This window comes from Gossypium hirsutum, chromosome D02, assembly GCF_007990345.1.
Source record: "Gossypium hirsutum isolate 1008001.06 chromosome D02, Gossypium_hirsutum_v2.1, whole genome shotgun sequence".
Taxonomy (NCBI): domain Eukaryota; kingdom Viridiplantae; phylum Streptophyta; class Magnoliopsida; order Malvales; family Malvaceae; genus Gossypium; species Gossypium hirsutum.
Genome location: NC_053438.1, coordinates 42,608,850 through 42,632,838, shown reverse-complemented (window position 1 = coordinate 42,632,838; position 23,989 = coordinate 42,608,850). Strand labels below are relative to the sequence as shown.

Here is a 23,989-nt window from a genome sequence, read left to right as displayed (position 1 = left end):
GATATGTGGTAAAAGTTAAGTGTTAAACGAAATGGAAATGATATCATATTGGAATATGTATACTCGACCACATGAATGAACACATAGATTGGTGTTGCATGTATTCGGTTATAAGTAAGCATATTGGTGGCTTAATCTTGGCTTAGACAATCGGCTAAAAGAGAGTGTGGGTTAATATGTTGAGTTGATTCATGATTTCATATGTATGTGACTTTAATGTCTAATGTATATATATATGGGTTAAGTACCTTGATTTTCTCTTTTCGATTTTCAAATGATTAAATCAATTTATTTGTTAAATTAAGCTCAAGAGCAAAGGGGAACTAAATCCGATAAAGGGAAGGAAAAAAGTGATCGAATAGCCGCCGAAATCGTTCGACCACATCCGAGGTAAGTTTTAAGTGATTAAACGTTGAGTAAATTCAGTCATAATAGGACATAATGAGTTGATTTAATAAGATATGATGTGACCATGATATGTCTTAAACTCAAATGGTAAGTTCATAAGTGTTTGGACTTGGAAATTTAAGAGCAAATTGTAATAATTTGCTTTGGACAGCAGCAGTAACGTGATTTTAGAAAATCACTATAAATTGTTGGTGTGGAATTATAGGCTGAATAAAATCTCTAGTTTCTTATAAAAGAGACCGTGGAAGCAAAGAAATTTCCTATAAAGAGATATTTAAAGTTGTGTGGGACAGTGTCAGAATGACTCCGAAATCCCCTGTTCTGTTTTTAGAAAAATCATTATAATTTGTATAAAAATGGTTATAAGATAAAATTTATATTCCTAGACTCCTTAATGAGTCTAGTTTCAAATGAAATCAAATAGAACACATTTTTAATTCCGTACAATGAGAAATTTGATTCGTAGTGAAGAGTGGTCAGATTAGTCAAACAGTGAAACAGGGGAAACTTTAAGAAAAATCTGGTATTGATTGGCCAAACCAAAAATTCTGAAAATTTTCTGGATAATATATGTATGAGTCTATTTCCAGGGAAAATTAACGGCACTCCATTTGGAGTTTCGTAGCTCCATTTACGAATAATTTAATGACTGTTGCTCAGAAAAAAAAACAGCTTGTGCTGAATTTGGGATTTTGTTGTAAACCTTAATAAAACCATTTGAGTTGCTTATAAGCTATCGATTAAACATTGGTAATCAAAGTACCAAATCCGTATTAAAGTGAAGCTATAAGCCACAAATGACTAGTATACCTAGTCAATTTTGTTATGATGAAGTTGATGTACAAGTATATATATGTGATAGGGCCGAGTGGCCAATGTGATGAATGTGAAAGTATATATATGCGTGATAAGGCCGAATGGCCAATGTGATGAATGTGAACATGTGTATGTGTGATAAGGCCGAATGGCCAATGTGATGAATGTGAACATGCATATATGAGATAAGGCCGAATGGCCAATGTGATGAATGAGAAAGTGTATATATGTGATAATGCCGAATGGCCAATGTGATGGATGTGGAAGTGTATAAATGTGATAAGTCCCGAAGGGCAATTGTGTCAGCGCTATATCCGGGTTAAAACCCCGCAGGCTTTATGCGAGAATATTATCCTGATTAATGTCCGTAGGCTTCGTGCTCGTACTATATCCGAGCTTTAAAGACCCGACGGCTAAATGCTAGGATTCAAGTAAGACTTTGATATTGAGTATCTGCATTAAGTTACCATCAAATAAGTATTATGTATTCAAGATGTTCAGGTACGTATTACTTACTCATCGGTGGAGTGATTTCGAGGTGAATTATCAGTATCAAAGAGGTAGGTAAATGTGATTAATATTATAACTCCAAATGTGAGAATGATCTAATTGGTAATGGTATGTTTGTATAATAAAGTATGCGATGAAATATTCTTATGTATTAGTGCATATTCTGCCCAAAAGCCTTATGATCTGAGTATGGGTTGGGTTGAGCTAGATGTGCCAGTACAAGGTAAGGATTATGATTTGTAAGCTTACATATATGTGATAAGGAATATGTTGGTTCTTTATGTGCCTATGGTAATTTAGTACTTGTCATGTTGAAATACTTAAAAGCATGGATGTGATTATGAACAAGTGGAAAGGATTATTGAAAGTTGAAAATCGATGAAGAATGTGCTTTGGAAATATTTGACCATCTAGGTCATTATTATTCGAAAGTATATATGTGGCAGCCAAGTGCTGCGTTTAATGATATTATAGATCGAGATGAAGCTCTAGATTAACTTCATCGAACAGTTGAAATGAATGACCAATAATAGTGATTGAGAACACTTTGTCTTGCTTAAAACTTACTAAGCATTAAATGCTTACTCCGTTTCTCTGTTTCTCTGTTTTATAGATTTTGGCTCGTCAGCTATCGGACTCGAGATTTTTGGAAGTCGAAGTCTCCCACACTATCAAAGCCCCCTTTTGGTACAATTTTGGTTGAACTTTGAAATAGCATGTATAGGACTACCCTTTTGTTGTTGGTCATGTACCCTTCGGTTTTGTGTAAATTTGGATAGCCATGCGAAAATGGCTTAAATATACTTTGATCATAGCATTATAATCGTTTTGTATGTTATCCGTCGAGAGGTATGGAAATGTTGGTAACGGTTAGCCATGGGAAAGGTTATTCTTGATCACTTTTGGAATATGTATGACAAACTCTAGTTGATCCATGGAGGATCATGAAATAGGTAAAGTCTACCTTAAAGGCAGATGCTGACAGCAGCAGTGATGTGGATGTGAAAAATCACTAAAAATAGTAGGAATGGAATTAAATAATGAATAAATTATGTAAACGAACCCTGATGAATCTATTTTCATAGGAAAGTAACAAAACGATCATATGGATAGTATGTTAAGAGATATTCAGGTTCTCGTGAGACAGGGCCAGAACGGTTTCTGGATTCTCTGTTCCGACTTTAAAAATTCATTATAAATTAACCAGAGATAATTAGGAGTCATGCCATATATTTATAGATTCCTCTTTGAGTCTAGTTTCTATAGAAACAAACGGCATCAGCATTGAAGCCCTGTACAGGGACATATCCAAGTCGTTATGCGCGAAGGTCAGTGTAGTCGATCCCTGTAACATGAGAGACTTTAACTAATAAACTGTACTAATTGGCCCGACAAAAAATTATAGAAAAAAAATTTTAGATGCATATATGAGTCTAGTTTCAGGGAAAAATCACGAAACTGATTTTCGAGTTGTGGAACTCAAGATATGATTTTTAAGGTGACAGCGACACAGTTAGCCAGCTGTCTGGAAATTTTTAAAATGGACTGCGATAGTAAGCGAAATTAGTCTGTGAACCCCTCGTGTCCGACTCCGGCAACGGTCTCGGGTACGGGGTGTTACACTTAATACATTCTACAAGTATGGTCACTTGTATTGACTAAACACCATTTTGTTTCAAGTTCAAAACTTGGCCCATACACATATATACACTAGTAAAGCATCCTCTCCCTTTCCATCAATTCAACACATGCATTACTCATTAATATACAAAAATTATATTCGGCCTTAGCACACAACTTGCTAGCCGATTCTTCTCCATCTAGCAACTAATGCACATATGTGCTCATTTGTTAGACTCTACTTCATCTAACAACCACCATATTTTCCCTTCTACTTCCTACCATGGCCGAATGCATCACAACACCATACCATTTCAAATTTTTGGTCATGGTTAAACAAAGAACTTAATGTCTCACTCAAAAAAAATGCTAAAAAGAAGATTCAAGAATCATCAATCCACCATCACATGCACCATTACAAAGCTTCACTTTTAGCATGCAAATGATATCAACACAAATCCACCTTAGCCGAATATCATCTCCATGACATAGTAAAGATTTGAACCATGGGATAGTTAGAACTCAAGCTAACTACTAAAATATACATGAATCTCATGAAGCAACCTCAAACATACCTTAGCCTAGTTACATGCATGGCCGAACCTCTTCAACATTTCCTCCTTTCTTTCCTTTTGAATTTCGGTCAAAGATGTTCAAGGATGAACACACATTTTTTTTTCTTTGTTTCTTTCTTCCATTCACGGCAAAGGGGGGGAACACTCACACACATTCCTTTTTTTTTGTTTTCTTCCTTCCATTTCTTATTAGTTTATTGCCCATGCTTCTTATTTTATTTTTCCATTAACACAACATGTTTCATGACATGTTTTGCCCATGCTTCTTATTTTATTTTTCCATTAACACAACATGTTTCATGACATGTTTTGCCCATCATCCCTTGTCATGGCCGGCCACTAGTACTTAAATGGGGGGAAATTGACATGCAAGTCCACCCCTTTGATTACATGCACTATTAGGCCACTTACATTTGCCTAGCACATTTCTAAATTTTCTCACATAAGTCCTATCAACTAAATTCACATGCAATTAAGTAAATCGAAGCTTAAAACTTTCACACATTTATATTCACATATTTTAGGCAATAATTATCACATTCAAATAATTTGGTGACTCGGTCTAGCGGTCCCGAGACCGCTTTCCGACTAGGGTCACTTTAGGGCTGTCACAGGATGGGTTGCATTATTGCACTAGACTGTTTCTATATTGGGCTAAGGCCCACACTGTTACTGTATTGGGCTAAGGCTCACACTATTACTGTATTGGGCTAAGGCCCACACTGTACTACTACTAAATAGGGCTCAGGCCCAGACTGTTACTGCATGTTGTATGCTGACTGTTTGGTAAAGGATTACACACTGAGTTTTTGTAAACTCACCCACTCCTTTTAATTGTGCAGGTAATCCTCAGCCATAGACGATTCGGTGCTGCGAGGGACCCGGAGGTGGCCACATTACTACTGCTGTTACATTTGCTTTTATTTTAACTTAGTTTATATATTTGGGTTTTGTTTTTAGAATAAGGTCTTTAATTTGGGTTTTAAATTTTAATTGGGCTTTGGCTTACATATTTTATACTGCTAGTTAGGTGAAAACAATTTTTCAAAATAAATATTGTTTTCAAAGACACAAACTTTAAACATTAGATTTTTCAAATGCTTCCGTATTTTTAGATCAACCTTTTATATCAAAAGTAGACAACAAGGCAAACATTTTGGCTAGATGATTTGTTAAATAATAATCACGGGGTTTTTAAGCCTAGAAACAAACTTTTATCAACGAGTCTAATTTTTCGCTAAACACCTCAATGTGACATTGCCAGATTTGGCCATAACTCTTAGGTCGGGTTTGGGTTGTTACACCTGGCCGTGTGAGCCACACTGGCGTATGTCCCCTACTTTTAAGAAAATTTTTAAGATTTTAGATGAATATTGGGTCTCAAGGGTTCATCTAAGGGACAATATGAGTGTTATATGATTGATTCTTAGTATGTGTAAAAAGGTTGAGAAATGTTTGTATTTAATTCGTAAAGTTTGGTAATTTCTGTAACCTATTTCAGTGACGGATAAGGGTTAGAGGTGTTACAAACTTAGTTTTCCTTCAGTTTTCATAAACAAATTTGTTCTTATCCCTTGGAATCATTTTCGATCCAAGAGCTCTTTTATAATATTAAAGAATTTCAGTTATTTTCCTTTGCAAGCGACGTCATTTGTTATTCCTATCGAGAGATTTCCTACTCTGTTATTCAATCGACATCAAATATAGGATTATTCTAATATCTTTTATTTTTTGATTCAATCCTTGTCTTTTCCTGTTTTATTCAATTGAGATTAAAATTATGAATAACATAAGTGACTAAATCCCTTAGAGGAGATTAATGAGTGGAAGGGGACATGATTAACGTAGGATCTAGGATTTTTCGAGAGGATTAGTTGGTATAGATTACGCCTTCATAAACCCAAGGATTGAAAACCGTAGAAAGTAATCATAGTTTAGACGAGACCAAGCAATAAGTCTAACTGAGTAAGTCGAAGTTTACCTTTTTTAGAAAGTGAGGTCGAGAGATAAGTGAGTATCAACCGATCAATTAATCAGTCAGAGGTCGAGAGGTAATAATTGGTTAATAGATAGATAATCTACCCTAAAACCCTAATCTGAAGTTAATTACAAATCCTAAAATGAGTTAATCTTCCTGATTGGTTTAATTGGTTTAGTCGTTTGTTTATTTTCTTATTTATTTATTTTAGTTATTTAATTTCTCTTATGAATATATTTTATGATATGTCGTAATATTCGTAATATAAGATATAATTATTACTATTTAGACTTATTATTGTAAAGGAATTTTTATAGGTTTATTACGATCCTCGGAATACTTCTTGTGTTCCGTTGTACACATATACTATATTACCCGTATACTTGTGGACACCTCTGATTTAATTTCTTATATTTTTGGTGTGATAATTTTACTATTTAGTATGGCTCATATTTTAGTCAAATTTAGGGATAATCTCCCAGTTAAACTCTGTTTATTTGTTTCAGTTTACCTTTGATTAGTCCATATTATTTTATTATAATTTGACCTATGAATTTAGCTTGCAAAGGGTAAAGAGCACTATAAGAATTAGGGTTAGAGTGTATTTTCATTGACGATGAAGATCAGGCTAATCTATTATAGTGCTCTTTACCCTTTTCATACAAGTCTTTCAAAGAGACCTTGATTTATGATAGAGATAAACTCTCATTCGAGGATGTGAAGGGTCATTTGTTGAGTAAAGACAAACTCGACAATGAGTTTGGTTTGGATAACAAGGAAAATAGGCAAGCTTTCGTTTCGGTAGCATCAAAGAAGTGACACAAAAAGTGTCATTATTGTAAGAAGTTAGGTCACGTCAAAGCAGATTATTATAAACTGCGAAATAAAAGGGCTACTAAGAGTAACGAGGAAGATGTAGTTGGTGCTAATTTGGCTGACGAAAGCGGTGATGATTTCTTGTTAATGTCAATGAGCGATAGCTCCGAGCTTATGTCCGAATGGATCCTAAATTTAGAATATTCTTTCCATATGTGTCCCAATAAAGGATGGTTTTCTACATATAGTTCGGCTGAAATTGGAGTTGTGTGCATGAGAAATGATTCATCCAGTAAGGTAATCGGTATTGGTCCTGTTAAAATTAGGATACACAATGGGACGACTAGGACACTCTCAGATGTCAGTATGTACCTGATTTACGAAATAATCTCATCTTCTTAAGTATTCTAGACTCAAAAGCTTGCAGAACCAACATCGAGTCGAGTGATATTAAGGTGTTTCATGGGGCTCTTTTTTTGTTAAAAGGTAAAAGGACCAACAGTCTTTATATTCTAGAAGGTTCTACAGTGGCAGGTGAAATCAGACGTCCCTCGTTTGTTATAGATTCGAAGTCAACTCGTTTGGAGCAGAGACAACTAGGTCATAGGAGGGAAAAATGTATGACTGTTTGGAGAAGATTCAAGTTTTGAAAAGTTAGGAAATTGTGTTCGTGAAAATGAAACTCGGGTTAGTTTTGATTTGGCAGTGCACAAGCCGTCGAAGGCTAGAAGTCTTCTAGCTTCTAAGCATAAATTCGACTCAGTTAATTCCCTGCATAATTCAAGGTACGCCCTTTGCGGCTTTGGAAATGATGGCATTGTGGAAATACGAGTCAATAGGGAGACTTGTTGAGTATACCTCATATTTCAGTCAAATTTGAGAGATTATCTCCTAATTAAACTCTATTTATTTGTTTCAGTCAAACTCTGATTAGTCTACGAATTTAGCAAATAAATAAGCTCGTTTACAACCTTAGAAAATACACCCATTGAAATATTAGAACTCATAACACTTTTGGAGAATTATGAGTTTACGTTTTGAAGGTTCTTTATTTTTCTGGTTCTTTATTTTTCTGGTTTCAGGGTTTAGTTTTTATCTCCATCTTTTATACTCTTCGTTCTTTTGTCATTATAGTAAAATTTTTGTTTATTTATTTATTTTTATTTTTATTTGTTCCATTTATTTTTAATTTTTTTAGGTTGTTTATGACTCAGAGCTCTAACACCCCAATCGAACCATACCCAGATCCGGAGCAACTACTCAGGCGCACTCATCAACTAATGGATACTAACCCACTCACAGTAATTAATTTACCCCGGGAAAATTTGTTATTTGAAGATCCACGAGAGTGACAAGGCAATATTTGGGAAAAAGTCCCAATGGATCAGCAGATGTTGCGTGAGTATGCCTTACCAACACTCGATGTGGTATGAGGTAGCTTAGAACGGCCAATGATTAATGCCAATAATTTCAAGATAAATATGGACACTATTCAAATGATCCAAAATACACTGCAATTCAAGGGAAATATGGTGAAAGATCCTAATCAACACTTGAAGCGATTTCTTCAACTTTGCGACACCTTCAAGTACAACGAGGTATCCGACAATGCTGTGCATCTTCAATTATTTTCGTCCTCATTGTACGTCAATGTGGCTGATTGGATCGATTCATTAGGACCAAGTTCCATTACAACGTGGAATGATCTAGCAGAAAAATTTCTCCATAATTTTTTTCTGATAAGTTGAATCAGTCAGCTCAAGTGAGAAATCGCCAATTTCAAACAATACGATGGTGAGTTCCTGTATGAGGTGTGGAAGCATATCATGATGATGCTAAGAAATTTCCCACAACATGGAATGCAAGCATGACTCCAAATTCAAATATTTTATAAGGGTGTTGATGGTAACATTAGATCCAGCCTAGATAGAGTGGTCGAAGGATCTCTTTTGTTCAACACTTATGAACAAGCCTATAAAATCATTGATGATATGATTATGAATTATTACATATATCCCAATGAGAGATTTATATATAAATCCAAGCCTCCAACAGAAAAAAAGATGAATGAAGACAGCAAAGATGATTGATACCAAAAAATCTTAGAGAAGATTAACCGTTTGGAGACGACCGTAGAACCACTGAGAGTGGAGCCATATTTTGATAATCAACTAGAGGAGGTGAGCTACATAGTAATAGGGGTGGAAATCCCTATTCAAATACCTACAATCCCGATTAGAGGGATCATCCAAACCTCAAATAGAGAGGTAATTCAGGAGGTGTAAATAAAGCGCAAACCTACAAAACCTTCCTTATCTCAACCACCACCATTACAACAAAAAATCATGGGGAATGACCATGCTGCACGTGGTCAAAGATTCAAACGATTAGAGGAGGAGATGCAAAAAATAAAGACGAGCATTCGACAAGTCCAAGCACTATATGTGGACGACTCGAATCCCAAATGGCTAGCCTCTATGACCAAATGACACAATTAATAACAATGTTTCAAAAAAATGGCCAGAGTCTCTCCAGTAACATAGAGAACAATCCTCCAAAAAATGAGAAAGAGCATGTAAAAGCAATCGCTTTGCGATCGGGAAAAGGATTTGATGCATGCACTGCAGCATCATCTGATTATCCATCTAAGAGGGCTTTAGATTGGTCTAAGATCCAATCACATAATGCAAATGGGTCACACTGTATTGGGCCTAATTGAGTTTCTCCCCACATTATAGAGTTTATTGGGCTTCTACTAAATGATGTTGGATCTAAATAGACCAACCATGATAATTGGCCCAAGTGTGAGGGGGCCAAGTGCAAGATGAGGAGCGTCATTGCTATTGTATCAATTGGACCTTTGTTTAGAGTTGAAAACATTGGAAATAAAAGATATTAACCTTGGGCTAAGTCCAGATATTTGGCTCTAACATGCGACGTCCAAATGTAAAATGAAACGACCCAATTTTAGTCTTTATTTTATGGATTCTTTAACGTTTCTATGTTTCAATTCTTCTGTGTTTATAATTTATGTTTTTGCACCATATTTATTTTGTGTCCATAGCTTTTGTGTTTTCATATCATTTATGATTATGTCGTTTCCACATGTTTATTTGTTTATGTGTGTTTTATAAATATATATTGTGTCATGTATCTAAGTTACGTTTTTTAACCATTCTAAACTATCATGTTTTCATGTTTACAAGTCTCATGTGTTTAAATGTTTGAATTATGTTGATGGATTTCTATTTATATTTTTCGCAAGTTACAAGGAACAAGCCTTGATGTTTAGACAATTAAAAAATCTTCTGGTTAGGATAGTTGCATTTTTCAGGTATGAACAGTTACAAGGAAAATATAGACAATTTCAAAGCTTGGACGGTTTCCTTATTCAATTTGGATGTTTCTTTTCATTTAATTACATGTTTATGACCATTTGTAATATTCCTTTAACTTTTATGCACCTATAAATATGAATCACTTGTAAGCTTGAAATACATCAGATCAATATACAGTGTTGTGAGTTTTATTCTTTTTGTTCTTTGAGAGCGCATTCTAAACTTCTCAAGATTCTGGTCTTGTTGCATTCAACAAATTTCGATGTTACCACTCCCCTTTCTCATCCATGTCTGTGAGTGTGGCGATCACTATACTTTTGGTTCCTATCTCATAGATAGCTTCAAAGCTTGGACGGGACAAAGAGAAGCTAATCGGGGATAAAAATGGACGACCGGAGGACTTCGACATATATTGAAGGGCTAGGAGCAACATCATGTCCGTCATGCATAGGCCATGGTGCGACACAAGAACTTCAAAGCCACAATACCTGGTGTTAAGGTGTCATGTCACGCCATACACAAGCTATGGCATGACACGAGCACTTTGAAACTATGGCGCCATGCACAATCAAAACCGGATGGTAATTAGTGCACACAATATCTGAATGGTAATTAGGTCAAATTAGTAATAATATCGTAAGGTATTTATTACCTTGCATAAATTTAGTAAACAAACGACACAACTTCAATTTATTAATTTATTCTTCGCAACAACAACACAAATACAATTTAGTAAACAAACAAAGGATTGAGCCAGAATAATTTAGTAAAACAATTAGGGGCTTAATTTCGTAATTTTTCATCCTAGAATTAGCTAAAACGAAGCTCTGATATCACTAATTGTAACACCATTAAAGCCTAGCAGACAACTGGCAAACTGAGGTGAAAACTCGAATAACCGACTATATTAATGCCTAAAGTTTACGAATTTTTTATACAGATGCAATGCCAAGATTATAGACAAATACTTCTACTTAGCACATTTATATTTTCTTCATAATACAATCCACCAACTTAATTACAACCCAGTCGGATTTAACAGTGTTCAATAAAATAAAGTAAATACAACTCGAACATATAAACTGCCTCGATATATGCATGCTACAAGAAAAATGAAGATAGACTCACAAAAGGCCTAAAGATTCTGGCTACGTCCCTCTTGGAAGTCGAAGAAATAATTTTTTTCGATACCTAAAGGGCAAGAAAAGAAAGCAACTAAGTTCGGGTAAAACTTAGCGAGTTCCTAGTTTAACCACTGAATTAGGATTTCACGATCCATAAAAAATCAATATAATATCACTACAATTCACAATTTAGTACAACTCGCATAATGATACAACTCACACCGTCTACGGCTCGCATAATCATACAACTCGCCTAGATACAGTTCGTTGAACCATACAACTTATATAGATACAATTCGCAAAATTGTACAGCTCGCATAAAGATAGTTTGCATAATCGTATAGTTCGCATAATTAGACTCTTCATAGAGTTTCTCATAATGACACTTCGTAGGGTTTTAGTGTTGCAATTTACTCACTGTGCTACAACATACACATAAAGTGGGTGACGAAGTGTAAGTAGATGGAAATGTGCAAGTGTACACAATCGTTATCAAGTAAGAAAGTGACAAGTAAATATCGATTTATCGTAGCTACAGGGACTGTGAAAAGAATTATTTATGAATGCAATTAAAAACACTTTGGTGAAGAAAATTATTTTGATTTTTAGAAAGTGATTAAAAACTAAAATTTAACTAAGTAAAATAAAATAGAATAAAAATAACAGTTTCAATGCACGATTTCTAAAAAACAAGTTTAATCAAAATGCATAATTGTGTTAGATTAATTACATTTCATAACTTAATATTACTAAAACAATGTTCATATTGTTACGAATAAATTCACGGCAACTTGGTAATTTGTTAACTATAACACATACAGACTTACTAAATTAACTAATCTCTTGAACGTATCACTATGCCAATTCAAACAATTAATCAATTTAAATAAGCAAGTAAAAGATTATGTGAGGTAACAATATATTCCTACATTGAAACAGTTTAATCACAATAATCTTGCAAGTTATGCAAGGCTAGTGCACTATTTAATACCGTCACTAATTTAACCCTCAACTACCTTAGAATATTAAACATACACTGATTAAGTATTGTGTCAATTAATTAAAATTTCAACAAGATTAATAATTGATTCATTAGTTACCTTACAATTGTAATGCAAGAATAACATAATCATGATTTTACTTAATCAAACAATTTACCAAGACCTATAACAACATAAACAAAATTTTAATAACTTAAGTGGACGAAATACAATCAACCTGACACGATTTAAATTTAAGTCATGTTAATTAAATTTATAATAACAAAAAAAACAAATATTCATAGACATGTTCATAACAATAGCAAAAAAAATTAGAGGATAGGAAACTAGAATCAAATCTCGTGTTTCTCTAAAGTCTGACTAGTTTGCTCCGCTCCACTTTCTTCGCTCGTTCTTTTTGAACCGAGGCTTCTACAAACACTTAAATGCTGCTACCAATGGTGGTTGAAGGGATCTTTTCCAAGAGGGAACATTGGCAAGGGAATGGAAGGGAAAAATGGAAAGCAAAAGAGAGAAAAACAAGTGAAAGGGAGAGAGATGTGTAGAATGAAAGATATGAGAGGTGTGTTGAAATGAGTAGCAAAGGGGAGTATTTATAGGTGGGATTGGCTTCTAAAAATAGAAAAAATCAGCAGCCATAGACCCCCTTGGTCGGCCACACATGTGGCAAGTTTGAATGTTTCAAACTTGCTAAATTTAGCTAGGGGAAAATCTACAAAAGCTTGATAAGTGGAGGGATTTGAAAGAAATTTCAAGGACACTTCAAGGCTGATTTTCAAGTCAAATAATCAGCTAATTTAAGTTGATTGGGTCAACATGTTGGACGGTTTTGGGCAGCCCACGTGCTCGGTTGGATCAGCCTTTCGATTTAGCACAATTGGACCTCTTTGCATAATTTAATTAATAATAATTATTTAACCCAAAATAAATTGGATTAAAATTAAAATTAATTATATTATGTATCAATTGGACCGTCTTAGGCAGAGAAATTAATTTGCCTCGATGCTTCAAAAAATGCTTCCCGATTTTGGGCTTCTAGCAATGTTTGCCGAGCCAATTTTCACCATTTGTGCAAATCTGTTAAAATTAAATCAAAATTTATGAAAATTTATTATAAAATTAATTAAAATTAAATATGTTGATAATTTAAGTACAATTTAATTACTTTATAATTATATTATATTTTTCAACAAAAATTACACCGAAACTGCTTGAATTTGAGTTAAAAAGGACAAGAAAAAGTCTATATATTTTTGCGTTTCCAAGTCTCGTGAATAGACATATGGAAGATAATCCTGTGGACAGTCACACTAGGGATAGTCTCTATGTACAGACATATGGTGAATGGTTCTGTGAACAGTCATATTGTGGATAGCCTCCAACTTCGCAGAATCTAACGCACATATAACAAACCCTAACGAGGTCATCGTATAGCGTACTTATCCATTTTTACATAAACCATCTGAACCTCCACAAAGACACAGTTTAATACACTGAGAAATCTTCATACAACCCAACCAAGCCTCTGCAAAGTCATAATTTAACATATATAGAAATTTCTGAACAGCCTACCTAAGCCTCTGTAAAGCCATAATTTAACATATATAGAAATCTCTGTACAACCGACCCAAGCCTCTACAAAGTCATAGTTTAACATATATAAGAATATCCGTACAGTCCACCTGAACCTCCGCAAAGCCACATTTAACATATGATGCTTTTATGCCCAAAATAAACGTCTCTAAAATTTGCCACCACTTTGCTTTTTATACCTCCATACTTCGTTCACATAATTCACAAGCATCATGAAAGATTTGTAATTTTAATATTTACACAGTCAATTTATAACTATATGATTCATACAAGATGCGCAATACAATAGAATGTTGGTTTAGCATAGATCAATAAGAACACCTTCGACCAATGCTAGTGCAAGATGGAATTCAGATGCAATTTCACATTCAATTTACCCAATACAGCAACATCCCACATAGCAACATAACCATCAACAAATTTACATTACATGCAACTCATCAGGACTGCATTTCTATGCTCACAACCAAAATGCATTAACACCCAAAAATGCTCACCGTAGCACACAAACATACACCACCAAATGTATCTAAGGATAAAGCACCCACCAACATCATAATTGAATTTCCACAACAAGTAACATATTGATTGAAAGACTGAAAGTTTTGAGTTTATGAACTCACCAGCAAAATCCCTAAAAGTTGAATTTACCTACACCAGCTTAGCCTTTCCTTTGTCACTTAGATCTTCTCCCTCCTTGTTAGCTAAACATAATCAACCGTTAAAATTAAAAATGGAGGCATTCATAAGAAAACAACTAAAATTCATCAACATGTTGAGAAATTTCTAAATTTAACAAGCCTCTAATACTTTTTAACTGACGATCAAGTTTTTAATCAAAAGCCCACAAATTTTCTTTCCTTTTTCCTACCATCAAAAGGTACAGGAGGGTTTAGAAACATTAGTAGCTCACAAATTTCACACTTAAATAAGCTAAATCGCTAGCTTCTACCAACATGTAGACAGATTTCCTTTTTCCCCTTCTATTATCTTAACAAGCCAAATAGAGGAAAAATAAAAGAAGAAAAATGAATGAAGGAAAATTTTGTCCCTAGACGGTTTCTTTCTCCCCTCTAATTACCCTATTATCATCCACCACTCAATTTTCAAGCACCCCTAATAAACTAAAATAACATTATAAAATTTAAAAACCTCCTCATTATCTCTTCCACCATCTTAACTTATAATTTTATAAACTAATTTCCTCCCAATCAGCCACCCCCATAAACCAAGTATTTAACTAAAATGTCCACTTTCATCCAACTTTTTATAAATTGATACCTATTAAATATTGCAAGAGTAAATTTAGAAATTTAAATCAATCAAAGGCTTCAATTTAAAAACGAATCGATACTACATTAAAAAATTTGAATGTGATAGATAGGGCTCAATGGTACTTTCATGATCCAAGATAGTATAATACAAACATTAAAACCATGATCTAATACAATTGCATATACTTATACATTTCATTTTTAACCAATTCATGACCATAATTACAATCCATTTCCACCATATCTTCACACATACAACATACATATAGTATTTATAAGTCAATTCATTAATCAATTCAAACCAAGCTTACAACTAAATACAAAAACCACATGTTATTTAATATCATATTCACTTAACATATTTTACCTTGCTAGCTTACCATTCAATCACTTTTCTAGAGTCATTTGACTCTTTCACGATCATTTCGACCTCCCAGACTTGTTTCCAATAATTTTCTAAATAACTTAATTAAATTTTTTTATCATATTTCACATATAATAAAAATGAGGTCATATCATTAGTGTAACAACCCAATTTAAGTGGTATCAAAAACGGTAGTTTCAAAACCCTATTTATCAATGATTGAGTTCATAAGTTTTAACATTTAATACTTAATAGTCTATTATAGTGTTATTTGAAATCCTGGGTAATTTGTTTGACTGGATAATTAATTTTAGTATAGGGATTAAATTGTAATGATGGTAAAAGTTGATTCTTTGGATTTCTATTTACTAATGATAATACATTTCCGATTAGGGCCTAGAATGATAATTTAGCCATTGCCTTTATAGATAGTGGATGAAGCAAGGAAAATTCATTTTTCTTTCATCTTTTCCATCATTGTCTTTTTTTCTTGTTGAGATAGGGAAATGCAGCCAAGTTTTGTGCTCTTGCATGGTAAGCTAATTCAAGCCTGTTTTATATGAATTTTGTGTTTTTAGGATCGTTTTACTTCAATCTAGCTAACAATTGTGTCTGTTTTTAAAATTTTTAAAGATTAATGAGATTGTCATTGTTGAATGCTTGAAATTGTGGTGTTAAATGATAAAGTTAAAAGAGAGGTTATGAAAAAGGACCACTTTGTAAAATGAAAACTTGTTAGTTTCAAATATCAGGACTTAAGTGTAAACATTTCGAAACCAGTTTGAGATTTCTATAAATGTTGTTATAATAGGGCTTGACTGTATATGTGTTAGGCTTCAAAGAATTGCGAGTGACTGAATTGAACTGACTCATATGTATAATAAGCTGATGATTGATATTTAATTGATGAGAATTGAATTAAATTATGTTATAGATTAAGAATTAAGTCCACCGAGAGAAGATCGAGGAAAAGAGAAAGTCGTTGAGCAGACTCTACCATGGTGTGTTACCATTTTGCTAGGTAAGTTCATATAATATGAATCTATTTTAGTTTTATTCTTTAAGTATAAGTGTGTGCATGAATTGATCATGAATTAAATTTAATAAGTAAGAGTTTGGTTGTTTGGATAAAAAGGAGACATCAAGTTGTGAAACACAAACAAAGGAGAATTATGTTATGAAAAGAACTTATCCTGACGAACTTATCCTGATGATTCCAAGATTCTAGCATTTTTTACAAACCTAAAGATACATGTGACAGATTTAACATGGACTGGTAATCTGATGTCGTTTTAAAGGTTTAGCCTAAATTCATAACCTTGCATGTATAGATAGCCTTGTCCAGGCTATTATTGTGTCGATAAAGGTTTAACCTGAACAGATAACCTGACACTTCTGTATATGATTATCTTGGATGAGCCTCTAATGTGAAATGTACATGTGTTTTGATTTTTTTTTACAATGTTTCATCAGGTATTATAAAACATGCAAGTTATGAAAGTATTAACATACCATGTTGCGTATTTATTGTTCTGTGTGATTGATTAAGTGTCTTCATTTATTATGTTGGAAATAAGTTTCCGTATTTATTATGTTGAAAATAAGTGTCTACACTTATTATGTTGAAATTGAATAGGAATGAATTAGGTATGAAAGTGTTAACATATCATGCTGCGTATTTGATATACTGTATGTTGATAAAGTATCCGCTCATTATGTTGAAAATTGTGTTGATTTGTTTGGTAAACCATGAACACATTGTAGATTAACTTTTAAATTGTGCTTGAGGTAAGTTGAAGTTTGATCTTGTATGAACTTACTAAGTATTCATAATACTTACTCCTACGTTGTTACATTTTTTTAGATTTTGGACGTTCAAGTTGCATTGATCAAATCCGTAAGAAACTCAAACTATCTGCACAGATATTTGGTAGACTTGATTATATTTTAGTTTGGGTGGTGGCATGTATATAGGTTGTTAAGGGTATGTGAACATATCAAGTTCAAAGTTATTTATGTTTGTCATTTGATATTGTAAATGAAGGGGATGCTAGTCCATTTTAGGATACGTATACATGTCATAGTTTTGTATTCGCACAGATGTTTTTGAATGGGGCATAGGATTAAATTTGTTTTAGTTTAACATTTCGTAGTATAGGAGTCTGTTGGACCTTCTGTCTACAGGACAATCCACAGTTGAACTATCCACAAGAAGTCCGCCAGGTAATGGTCCGCCATGTATGTGTTAAGCATGTTGTAGGTTACGAGAATTGTGTTCTGAACGTACTGTAAATTTTGCAAGCATTGTGTCCATAAATCAATTTATAAAAAAAAGTTCAGGTAATCAATGGTAACATCTTGTAGCTTGGGTTTGGTGACCGAATCGGGTTAGGGGTGTTATAGTTAAATGATTTTATTTGACAATATTATTTACCGAGTTCACCATTTATAACTTTATTAACATGACTTAGACTTGGAAAGATACTCGGATCATCCAACCAACACACCAAACTGACACCAAGGAGCATGATCAGATAAATTGAAGTAGGGTAAACTGGCACATAAAGTGCATACTGGCGCACAAAGTGCATATTGGCATAGAAAGTATATATCTAGCACACAAAGTGCATCTTGACATATGAGATGCATCCTAGCGCATAACCCCATACACAAACCAATCCTATGGCATGCCAGCTATATCCGACACAGCCTGAACAACTAATAAGGTGCCAACCATTTTTACAATTCAATACATATAAAATTCTCAATCGCAATCATAATCCAAATCCTTATCAAACTCATACATTTCATATTATATAACATATTTTCATATCACATAATGTAATTCATGTAATTTTCCATTTTATTCATTTTGGTCCTCTATCCCGATAATCCTTACGAAACTTAATCAAAACATGTCATACTATCACATATACTTGCCTCAATGATTTATTAATCAATAAACATGTATATGCTAGTAAATATTTCTATCCCAAATAATAAATGTACAAATTGTAATCTTGTGTCACTAGTTGATAGCTCTCATTTTTCTTTTCCCTCTCAAAGGTTCCGCGTCGAAGTTAAATAAATATAATCACAAAACATATAACACCATACATTTCCATTCAATTCACAATCAAATAAAATATTAAGCATATTTTCTAATTTATTCAATTTAGACCCTAAAATTAAGACAAGCATAACTTTCAATCTAAAGCTTCAGATTAAAATTCGATTTCACATAAACTCATTAGGGCCTTCTACTTCCTATTCCTACCAAAATTTCATAACAGTTTTATATTTTATTCAATTTGGTCCCCAATATTCAAAACTAACAATTAAGCTAAATTAACTTTATAATCTAGTATTTTTCATAATCTAAGCTTAAAACCTATCAACTTCACATCTAATTCTTCTAGAAATCAACAATGACAACTTTCTAAAACTTTAAAAATTTTACAAATTGGTACATGAATTAGCTAAATCAAGCTCCCATGACCTCAAATATATAAAAAAAAATACAAAAAAATGACTTGAATTTACTGTCTAAATAATGGTTGAATGGTAGAAGAAATTTTTGAAGTTTTCTTCAATCCCTAACTATGGTAGAAGGTGGAATCGATGAGAAATATTAGAGGTTTCCACTACATTTCCTATTTATACACTAAATAGATGTTAATTAACCTAATTTAATTAATTAAATTATGATTTACTTAACATAATTAACATTTAATCAAGCTTAGTGGAATTCTTCTTCATCATCCACTATTACATAATTAAAAAAGGTTTAATTACCATTTTGGACCTTTAGCTAATTGTTGTTTAAGTCCCCGAGCCTGTTTCTTAATTAAAAATTTATAACGACTAAACTTTTATAATTTAGTCCCTAGGCCTTAATTAATCACATTATTTACTAAATACTTTTACAAATTTCAATTCATCAACATATTAAATCTATAAATATATTATTTAATATTTACATACTCAGTTTATAGAAACGATGCCTTAAAATCGTATTTTTTGACACCACTGAAAACCAGGTCTTTACATCCTTGAATAGTGAAGACAAGTTTTTGAATTATAAATTGGTTTGAACATATTTATAACTTGTAATTATGTTTAAATATGATTTAGAAATATTTTTAAAATAATTTGGAACCATGAGTTATGATTTAATGGTGTTTAATGATATTTTAGTGTGTGTTTTAGGCGTACTTGGTTCGCAACAGAATGTGTCGGTGTACATAATTGTTATCAAGTAATAAGTAAGTAAAAGATTTATCGTCTCCACAGGGATTGTATCTGTTAATCAAATAATTGAAAAATTATTAATTTAAAAGTTAGGAAAGAAAACACAATCATTTGGGGTGATAGATGTTACAATTAAATTAATTAACTAGATGCAAATTAACCTAAATGTAAATAAGATTAAATAAAATGCAAGGTGATGGTTTAGTAGCAATTTCACAAGTTTAACAACAATAACATGAATTAGCTAGAATAATTACAACACTTGACTCAATTCATTCTCATCATATTTAACAATGTTACAAAAAAAATTTCATGGCAACTCGATCATTCATTAACTTGGAATCTGATATAAGTTCTTTTGAAGTCTTATACTTAGAAAAACATATATATTTCTATATTCATATTTAACTAAGGATTCCTTAGAATTTATGTGAAGCAATAGAGACAGATCAGGTTTGAAACAATTTAATCACACAAACCTAAAGCTATGCAAGGTAATAGAGCTCTCCCAAGTTATTACGAACCTTTAATTTAATCGGATTAGGATCTAAATTAATCATGCACCTTCCAATTATCGTGTCTATTAATTGCCATCTGGTTAGGATTGATAAACTAATTCTAATGCATCCAAACATTTTTTAATGCATGAAATACATAAATGATTTTAATTGGAAGCATAAACAATTGCGGCACAAAACATCATAAACATGAATCAAATGAATTTTATAAAACTATTGCAATCATTCCAGCTAAAACAAAATTAAGATATCGTCATTAATGGAAAAAAATTAAACAATTTGCAAACATATTTGAATAACCAAGAACAAAAATAAAGAATAAGGAAGAAGGAACTCTTGTTGATTTCGGTGATTCTCTGAAGACTAATCGTGGTCGCTTCCTCCAATTCTCGTGATTGCTCCTTTGCAAACTACTCCTTAAGGTGGCCGGTCAAGAGATTTTTTCTCAAGGGAAATTCTAGCTAAAGGGAAGTGGGGAAATGAATGACTTATGCATGGAAGAGAGGGGAAAAAGATGAGAGAAAGATAAGAGTTGAGGGATGTGTGGGATTATTGAAATGGGAGGTGGTATTTATAATAGAGGAACGGTTTGGGATTTTGCTAAAAATAGCATGGAGATCTCTTGGTTTGATCCCTTACTTGGTCGGCCATGACATGTGGGATGGGAGGTTGTTGGTTACTGGATTTGGTGACCATTTCTCCCTTAATTCATGGCATGGGTTGGACAACAATCAAGCTTTAAGTTGGGATCCGATTTGTGGTTTTTTTTTCACAGATGTAGGGGCCTTCAATTTAATTAATCCGAAGCTAATTTTGGCAGCTTTTGGTGTCTTATCGAATTTGGGCTTCTCTTCCCCCTTGTTGGGCGGTTTTAGTAACCTAATTACGAAACAATTTAATTCTCTTCAGCAACCGTCTTCAAGCTATGTCAAGGCAATATTTTTTAGCCCAATTCATCATCTAACCATCCAAATGAGGTGAATTTTAGCTCACATGTATGTGTGTTTTTATTGAATCCCACATTAATTAATTCAGTAGTCCAATTGCAACAAATTGAGTAATTAACATGTAGCATAAAATAGTAAAATTATGTAAAATTAATACTAAATTTCATAAAATTACACACTTTACTAAAATTATTCCCAATGTATAAATATGAACTAAAATCACTCAATTAGTTGTCCATATACTCGAAATTTGCATAGATTACAAATAAAAAGGTGCTTGAAAAACCTATATATTTTATACGTATCAGTACTCGGTGAGTTACGTTGCAACCATGAATTTGCAACATTGCGACTACACATTTTCCACGTCACGACTTCATTATTCAGTAAGTTCCATTGCAACGTCATAAATACCTCGTCGCGACACTGTTACAACCTTACATTATTTTATGTTATTTTGACCTTCCGAGGCACGTTTTGGGTTTTGACCAACTACGAATCAATTCTAAATCATTTTAAATTCTTTTTAAAACTTTCAATTTGTGTAAAACATATTTTAAATGCTTTATAAAACTATTTTAAAAACTTCACTACTAAATAAAATTAAGATTTCTTTTTCATACATGCTCCGATGACATCTCTCACACGTACTGATCGTCGAGACAGGTAAGGGTGTTACAAATTCCATCACCATTACATGAATGCTCACTATCTTCTTCTTCCAACATGTTATGATGATCAGTGAATCCAAATAAATCATACAACGTCCAAACAACTCCTTTGAAAAACTGATTCAACACAATCATATGTTTGATTTTCCATTGCACTAGTTTTCACTTTTCCTACTATCACTCTTTAAAATGAAATATAAAGATTACAAATTGATAAACACTAATAAAGAATTTTTCTTAAAGAAAGAAAGACATCGTTCTTATGTTTCTAACGGGAAACAATTCATTTTCATCTGCCTTTTTTGCACAAGTAATAATGCATTATAGAAACACTACAGCAAAACAGGCTTTTAGCGGCGTTTGCAAAAAATGCCGCTATAGACAATGTCGCTAATTTTGGCAGCGTTTCTTTCACATAAACGCCACTAAAGAACATGACCTTTAGCAGCACTTTTATCACAAACGCCGCTAAAAACATGACCTTTAGCGGCACCTTTTTCACAAACGCCGCTAAAGAACATGACATTTAGCGAAGCCTTTTTCACAAACACCGCTAAAAGTACCGTTCTTTAACGGCGTTTTACAAAAAATGCCACTAACTTTCACAGATTTTTAACATCCAAATTTCATCCATATACAACCCTTCCTGTAGCATGGAATCCAACTAAAAACAGCAAATCTAAATGATACTTTAAATTTAACGAATGATATATGATATAAATTGATAAATGAAGTATAATTCAAATTATTCTTATAATAATGTTAAAAGTTAAAATGTTAAAAATATTCATACAGTAGTCTAAGATGGCAGATTTTGCGACTGCTGAAACATCTTCATCATATTCTGAAGCTATAGCTAGAATGCGTCGTACTTTTTGCTCTACTCTGCTTCCCTCGCTGCTGCCTCCCCTTTAACCTGTAGCTGGAGTTCTTCATATTTTCTTTCAGCTTCCGCTTTAAGTTGAGCAATTCGTTCATCTGTGCTCGCTTGCATCTGTGCCATCAGTTCTCTTAACCTCTAAACTTCAGCTTGAGCCTGACTCCCCGAAGGCATGTATTGCTGTAAGCTGGATCCAAAATATTAGGTTGGGTTAAAAAAAGATCCTTGAAATCAAACTCGACCATACCTTTTAGGACTCAAAACTTCAATAATAATCTGGTTATCAATGTCGTCAAGATAAACAGAACTATCACTCGAAGCAATCGCTTCATACTTCGCCTTTTTATCCTTTAGTTTCTCCAAATAAATCAATCAAAGAGTTAGAAACGCAATATATATTATAAAAACAAATGCAACATAACTTAACATTATTTGCATTACAAATAAAGAATTAAACCATTATAATTAAACACTATAAATATTTAAAATAATTCAAATTTTATTAAGTAAACATACAACAATTTCTGCAGCTTCAGAAGTCATAGGAGATCCATCTTTCTTCCTATGTGAAATGTCAAAAAGCTGAAGGCATCCAACTTTTTTACTAGACAATAGTTCCTACAATATAGTAGTAAAAATATTATTTAATAGAAAGTAATAAATATTTGACACTATTAATAAATTCAAAATACCTCGGCCTCAGCTACACAAGCAAAACTTTTCGACCCAGCTGTGTGAGTGAATTTCTGTTTTTGCCTGCTGCTTGTTCCAACTCATTCACGATCCTACATTATAAAACTATTATTACGTATATAGTAAATACTATAAACTGAAATAATTAAAAGTTTGAAAGTACGTAATACCTCTCATTTATTTAAATTTCAAAATCTAACCGCATCTTCCCATTGGTACCTCAGCATTCCCAGCGGGACATTTCATAATTTCTCTTCGAGTGTTATTTTTGTCTTAAAATATTCTTTCTTTAAAGTACTTTTATGGTCTCTCCATCTTTTTCCCAATGCCTTCTTGACAAAATTATCTGAGACATCTAAAGCAAATTATTATCCGAGAGCTCTAAAGCAAACCTCTACTACAAAAACATAAGTTTAGAAAGTAAATATAAATGAAACTTAAATCAAAGTATTATAAATTACATTCACGTTTTGTTACCTTAATATTTTCGAGAGCTTGACTTTTGTTACTATCAGGCATTTGATGCCATGACTCATAGTTGATAGGCAACATATTGGCATTTCGTGCTATGATGACCAAATATCCTGCTAAAAGTCGAGCTTCTGATCCAAC

The 23,989-nt window shown here is 33.0% G+C and overlaps 1 long non-coding RNA gene and 1 other non-coding gene across 2 annotated transcripts; both read right to left on the bottom strand.

Moving 5' to 3' along the window:
• Positions 1 to 8,478: 8,478 nt before the first annotated feature.
• On the bottom strand, positions 8,479 to 8,584 carry LOC121215153 (small nucleolar RNA R71). The gene has a single exon (XR_005910882.1). It is a non-coding gene; the product is annotated as a small nucleolar RNA R71 (small nucleolar RNA).
• A 13,956-nt stretch (positions 8,585 to 22,540) lies between these two features.
• LOC121214678 (uncharacterized) lies at positions 22,541 to 23,903 on the bottom strand. The gene is made up of 5 exons (XR_005910296.1): positions 23,855 to 23,903; positions 23,548 to 23,723; positions 23,377 to 23,469; positions 23,201 to 23,302; positions 22,541 to 23,032 (listed from the first exon to the last, which is right to left on the bottom strand). It is a non-coding gene; the product is annotated as an uncharacterized lncRNA (long non-coding RNA).
• Between the last annotated feature and the right edge of the window lie 86 nt (positions 23,904 to 23,989).